This window comes from Panthera leo, chromosome B2, assembly GCF_018350215.1.
Source record: "Panthera leo isolate Ple1 chromosome B2, P.leo_Ple1_pat1.1, whole genome shotgun sequence".
Taxonomy (NCBI): Eukaryota; Metazoa; Chordata; class Mammalia; order Carnivora; family Felidae; genus Panthera; species Panthera leo.
The window spans coordinates 57,079,039-57,085,567 of NC_056683.1; the positions used below are offsets into that span (position 1 = coordinate 57,079,039).

At 36.4% G+C, this 6,529-nt stretch overlaps 1 pseudogene; it reads right to left on the minus strand.

The window, feature by feature from the left end:
* Nucleotides 1-3,655: 3,655 nt before the first annotated feature.
* LOC122219063 lies at nt 3,656-4,084 on the minus strand (annotated as a pseudogene).
* Between the last annotated feature and the right edge of the window lie 2,445 nt (nt 4,085-6,529).

The following is a 6,529-nucleotide window of genomic DNA, read 5'->3' on the forward strand; positions in this document are numbered from 1 at the left end:
ATGGGTAAGTTACTTAACCCTCTGTTGCCTCTGTTTTACTGACTCCCAAATAAAATCTGAGTACTTCATGTAATTGCTGTGGAAATTAAATGAGTTAATACATATGTAAAGAACTGTGTTTAGCACACAGTAAATATTATATAAGTAATGACTTCTTGTTGCTGTTTTCCTTCAAATGGTTACATTTATAATTAACATTATATTCTGAAATATTGACTTCTCATTCCATCAGTTTAGAAAATATATACTGGCTCCCTACTCAATGAGCTATTCTTGCATTTTCCTCCATCTGGCCTCTGATTTTGCCCTTCCAAGTGTATAGGAATTAAAATAATTAATTTAATTAAATGTGTTAATTTAATCCAATAATTAATTCTGCTTTGTAACCAATTGAGGTTTCTGTGTTTTGTAAGGAATGATCTTAAAAATTGAACCCCTCCCCGCAAAAGACAGCATTTACATTATGGTAATGATGTGAACATTGTTTACTAAATAGTAAACTAGATGATATACATCTTTATAAGTCCAAAATCATTACCATGCACCAATCAAAAAATGATATTCCACACATTGATAAAATATTTCCTCTTCTCACATTCAATCATATATTCAAATCATTCCATATTTTAGTTTACTATATTTAAACTTGTTTTATTTTGTTTGGGGGGGATTGTGATTCTGTTTTTTTTTTCTTTTTGTTTTGTTTTGTTTTTTTAGAGAGAGTGCAAGTGAGTGAGAGAGAAGGAGAGAATCTTTTTTTTTTTTTTTTAATGTTTATTTCTTAATTTTGAGAGATAGCATGCGTGCCTGAGCAGGGGAGGGTCAGAGAGAGAGAGGAAGATAGAGAATCCCAAGCAGGCTCCACTGTCAGTGCAGAGCCCCACAGAGGGCTCAATTCCACAACCCTGGGATCATGCCCTGGGCAGAAACCAAGAATCAGCACTCAACTGACTGAGCCACCCAGGCACCCCTAAACCATTGTTTCTTTTTTTTTTTTTTTAATTTATTTTTTAAACATTTATTTATTTTTGAGACAGAGAGAGACAGAGCATGAACAGGGGAGGGTCGGAGAGAGGGAGACACAGAATCTGAAACAGGCTCCAGGCTCTGAGCTGTCAGCACAGAGCCCGACGCGGGGCTCGAACTCACAGACCGCGAGATCACGACCTAAGCCGAAGTCCGCCGCTTAACCGACTGAGCCACCCAGGCGCCCCTAAACCATTGTTTCTCATAAGGCTCTTACTTTTCACTGTTATTTCTAATTGCTTTCCTTTTGCCTTGCTGGTAAAAGAAACATAACCTTCCACTGTATGCTGTAGATTACCCACCTTGTACGTACTACTATCTGTTGTATTACTATCCCAGGAATCTTCTGATTTCCTGCTTCCATCTGGACAAACTTTGTCTTGATTTTCCTATGGCTTAGTTTCATTGTTTTAATGCTTTCCACATCTTTCACTTTATTCCTTGTTTTGCTAAAGTACATATTCAAGTAACGTCCTCAAAAAAAGATGATTGGGAGGTAAACTTCTGAGGTCTTGCATGTCTGAAAATGTATTCTTTGCCCTCATAATTGTCTGATAATTTAACTGGACATGAAATACTGAAATTTAACTGGACATAAAATACTGAGTCCAAAATCATTTCCCCCAGAAGTTTATAAACGTATTTCTTTATTATTTGCTCATATCCAGTGCTGCTAATTAGAAGACAGATCCCAGTTGGATACTCATTACTCTGTTAGTGAACCTGGATTTTCTTTGTGGAGGCTTTTAGAATTTTATCTTTCTTCTTGGTAAATTGAAATATAAAGAGGACATATGTGTACGTAATTATATATATAACTTTGTATTATATACATATTATATATTCTATACATAATATAGATTATATATAATATATATATTATATACATGTAGCTTACTCAATTCTTCATAGGTATTTTCTATTTAAAACTTTGTTTTCAGGGGCACCTGGGTGGCTTATTTGGTTGAGTGTCCAAATTTTGATTTCGGCTCAGGTCATGATCTCAGTTTGTTAGATGGAGCTTTGAGTCCTGAGTGTTTGGTGCTGACAGCATGGAGCCTGATTGGAATTCTGTCTCTCGTCTCTTTCTCTCCTCTCTTTCTGTATGCCTCTCACCCTACTCACGCACACTCTCTCTCTCTCTCAAAGTAAATTAGCATTTAAATAAATAAATAAAACAAAAACTTTGTTTTCAGTCCCCAAACATTTCTTTTCTTTTATAATTTCCTCCACCCTAATTCTTCAATTCTCTTTTTCAGAAATATAGGTTTGTCAAATGTTGGAGTTCTTGGAATGAGCCTCTGAATACCATCTTTCCATCTTTATCTTTTTCCTTCTCATTCTGGGAGACTTTCTTGCAGTCCTTCTACTGATTTTTTAAAAATAATTTTTTTTCAAAAGTTTTTGTGTCTTCTGATTATTTTTCATAGTTTCTGGCATAGTCCATAGTAGTTTTATGAATAAAATATCATTTTGAACTTTTCAGAGAGTACAGACCCAATTTTTAAAATGTTTATTTGTTTGTTTATTTTGAGAAAGAGAGAGCACGCTCTCAAGTGGGTGGAGGGGGAAAGAGAGGAAGAGAGAGAGAGAGAGAGAGAGAATCCCAAGCAGGCTCCGAATGAGCCACCAGGTGCCCCCATACCCAAGTTTTATTAGTGTTATAGGTTCTCTATCACAAACTGGCTCTGTTTTTGCCAGCTTTTCTGTTTGTTTGTTTGTTTGTTTGTTTGTTCATCTTGCCCTTTTGCATTTAGACTGTTAATTTTCTTCATATTTCTGGGATATATATTTGTCCTTTTATATTTATAAAAGAGTAGATTGATTTATACACGCTTGCATGGGTTTCTACTGCTGTGTGCTGTTTCTCCAGTAGGCCTGACTAGTATATGCAGATGAGTTAAAGGTATTCATTGGCCAACTTTATTTAGGCTTTTCACATAGAGAGCAAGAAGACAGTTTGGAGAACCACTAAAAAGTCAAGAGTGGGGAGGGGGTTACTTTGCTCTGGGATAGAACTCTTATACTAGAAGCCTTGGACCTCCTTAGGAAGTTCTTTAAATTTCTTTAGAAAACTGCCTCCACTCAGCCCTACTGGTAAATTCAGGGCTTTTAATTACTCTGTTCCTACAGGGAGAGTAAAGTCAGGACAAACTGAACAGCTATTTCAGAAGTGAACTTACAACTATCCTGACAGAACATGCCAATTCCACAACTAGAGCCTCTCTAGTTTCCACTGGAAAGTTCAGATTCCATCACACTATAGTTTTCTATTCCTTGTAAAGCTTCTCCAAGTATCATTTGTCAAGAAACTACCAAACATTTTCCATCTTTCAGAAGTTCATTGAAAACTCTGGTTAAGTAATCAACCACTTTCCCATTTTATTTACTGTTATGCATTTCTTTACTGTCATTTAGTTGATGATAATGGAGGGGGGGAGGAGCATTAAATAAGTGTAATCAGTCTATTATCTTTATTTACTCATTTTACAAATATTTACTGAGTGTATATCAGGTGTCAGTATTAACATAAAATTGGTTTGTTGGGCTGTAGATTTTCTCACTCTTGGAAGGCCATTTTTGGGGGAGCAAATCATTTTTAATTTTTTAAAAAAAATATACCAAAGAGTCATGCAATGCTGCCAGCATTGGATACAATCCTGGGCCACAAGTCCACACACTCCTTTGAAACTGGTCTTGTGACAGCAGAACCTTTCATTTTGTCTTTATGGTTTGCTATGAACTCCACATCCTTTTCAAAAAAAAAAAAAAGAAACACACCATCTTTTCTCTGGTATGACTTTCACTGTTGAATTACCACTGTAAAATGTACCTTCTTTCTGAGGTCTAGTTTGCCTTTCTTCACTGTGGCTATCGCCATGTCACCCACACCAGCAGCAGGAAGTCTATTGAGTCATCCTTTGATCCCCTTCACAAAGATGATACACAGATTTTTGGCTCCTTTGTTGTCAGCAGAGCTGATCACAGCTCCTACCAGAAGACCCAGGGAAATCTGGAACTTTGCACCCAAAGACCCATCATGTCCTTGCTTTGACATCTTGAATGCAGCCCAGGGGCAATTTTTCTTCTTATTTCATGTGTGTGAGACACAAAGAGTCCTGTAGCCTACCTCCTAACCACAGCTCCCTTGAAGAAAAACTCAATGGAGCTGATTAACTCTCTGTCTGAACCAGCTGCCAAACTCTCTCTCTCTCCCTTCTACCTTTCCTTTAGGTGTTTGTTACCTTTCTAGAACCCTGCCCTTCCTTTCCAGTCTGGCTTCCACATATTCTTAAAAATATGGAATAAATAGCAAGCTATTGAAAATAATTATTAGGCCAAATTTGAAGGAAAAAGCAAACATCTACAGAGTTACTCTAAAAAGGAAGCTGCTTTTGGCCAAAAACATTTCCCAAGATCAAGAGTGAGAGTAGAATTTGACATTTTTATGGACTGCATGGCAGATAAATCCACCAGTTCTGGAACAAGGGTTTGGAGGTTGTGCTGTGCTCTAAAGGATCATCCCTGCAATAAACAGGGACTTCTTTCAAACTGAGAAAGAGCCCATGTAGAATTATAGCCCAGTCAGATTCCCTGGTAAGTCCAGAAAAAGTCAAGACATGAACTTGAGCAGGACTTATAACATGCCTGCACACAAATACTAATTTTTCTGGAAGAACATAACTTCAAAGTATTTTATTTTCAAACATAATGCCCAGGAACCATACGTAACCAAGCACCTCAAAAAATTAACTGCCATGAGCAAGAAGCGGATCCTCAGAGAATTCAGATATTGGAATTACCACATGAAGACTCTAAAAACATGATACTGACCATTTAAAGGAATGAATACAGAATCAAAGATATCTTCAGAGAGTAGAAAACTGTAAAAAGTGATACCTGGGGTTAGGTCAGTATGGAAGATAGGGCAGCCTTTTAGGACGAGACAAGTTCAGGGTCCCCATACTACTTCGCCATCTTAATTCCATCCTAGAGCAGCCTTTTAATCTTGAGAACCTAACAAGAGAGGTACTAGACCCCTAAGGGGCTTAGAAAATAATAGATATTAGCAAGAGCTGGCAGAATCTGAACACTTACTATATGTCAGATATTTTAGTCTGTTAGGGCTGCCAAAGCAAAATACCACAGATGGGGTGACTTAAACAACAGCAATTAATTTCCCACAGTCTGGAAGATGGAAATCCAGGATTAAGGTGTCAGCTGGATTGGTTTCTCCTAAGACCTCACTCCTTGGCTTGCAGATGTTTGCCTTCTGTCTGTGTCTTCACATGGCCTTTTCTTTGTGCTCTTGCATTTCTGGGGATTCTTCCTCTTCTTATAAAGACTCAGTCATAGTGGATTAGGGTCCCATCCTTATTACTTCATTTAACCTTAATTCTCTCTTTAAAGACCTTAATCAAATACAGTCCCATTGAAAGTTTGGGCTTCAACGTCTGAATTTTGTTAAGAGAAAATATTTGCTAACTTTAAGAAGAATGTTATATCAATTTTTAGCTAACAAATGTTAATTAAAAAGTGAATAATATGGGGTGTCTGGGTGGCTCAGTCAGTTCAGCGTCCAACTCTTTGTTTTGGTTTAGGTCAAGATCTCATGGTTTTTGAGTGCGAGTCCCTCATTGGGATCCACACTGACAGAGCAGAGCCTGCTTTAGATTCTTCCTCTCTCTTCTCTCTCTGTCCCTCACCCAATCGTGCTTTCTCTCTTACTCAAAATAAATAAATAAACTTTTAAAAATGTGAATAATAATAAATAATAAAGATTGCATTTTATCATCATCATAGTTGTAATCTTTGTAGAACTTTGGTAGAACCATTTGACATATTAGAATTCATAGCATCAAACAAAATAATCTTCAAGAATTGAATTTTACTTTTAGCTATTTAATTTGATTTATATTAAAAAATCTTTGAAGAAAAAAAACGCTTTGGAGAATTTTTTATTTCTGTGAGGCAGAATTAAACAGGATATTAATTTTGTCAACTCAGTTTTGGAGTTGCTTGTTTACAAACTATTCAAGCAAGATGGAATCTCTGGTAGTACATATATAAAAGGCTGATGGAACCAAATAAAGCCTTTTCTCATACTTTTCAGATTAAAATACAAGCATAGCAAGGTTTACTAACACCCACTAATTGCCTGTAGAAGAAGTTCATTTGCTGCTGAAGAAATAAAATGATGTTCCTGGAGAAGGCAAGCCTTTCTCACATGATACCTAGTGTAAAGATCCTCTTGTCATTTAACTCCAAGAAGATTCTGGAATTGGTATGCTTGTCATGAATGCTGAGAAGGAAATGGAAATTCAATGGTGATTCTGTTTTCCTTAAAACCAAATCCATTTCCATTGCCACAGTTTTAAATCCAAAGCATACAGACCAAATTTTTGTGGAAAGGAAGTAGTTCACAAAAATATATTTTTCAAATGTGTATCTGTAAAAGAAAACTTTTTTTAATTCACTTTTTATCCTAAAACTTTTCAAATAC